Source organism: Penaeus monodon, chromosome 33 (genome assembly GCF_015228065.2).
Source record: "Penaeus monodon isolate SGIC_2016 chromosome 33, NSTDA_Pmon_1, whole genome shotgun sequence".
Classification (NCBI taxonomy): domain Eukaryota; kingdom Metazoa; phylum Arthropoda; class Malacostraca; order Decapoda; family Penaeidae; genus Penaeus; species Penaeus monodon.
The window spans coordinates 8,116,967-8,117,244 of NC_051418.1; the positions used below are offsets into that span (position 1 = coordinate 8,116,967).

Here is a 278-nt window from a genome sequence, read left to right on the forward strand (position 1 = left end):
GGATCCTTCCCTTTTCCTTCATCCTCTTACGTCCATCCATCCAGCCATATTTCCATCTCGTCACCCGCGCCCTGCAAACGGCAGCGGTGCCACATACCTCTGCAAAATTACCATTTATATTAAGTGTTGCGAGCCATCCAGAGTGTGTGTGTCTACTCGCGCCGCCCGCGTGGGAGCGGCTAGGCAACCTTATTGCTCTTGTGAGGCTATTTTAATTGTTATCAGCTCTGCCATCTCCTTATTCATCACTGGCGTGACATTTGAATGGGGTATCTAGA

General features: G+C 50.0%; 1 protein-coding gene across 1 annotated transcript in view; it reads left to right on the top strand.

Annotated features, from left to right (window-relative positions):
- LOC119593976 (equilibrative nucleoside transporter 1-like) overlaps positions 1-278 on the top strand; it is a 248,852-nt gene that overhangs the window by 220,285 nt on the left and 28,289 nt on the right. The gene's annotated exons all lie outside the window — the stretch shown is intronic.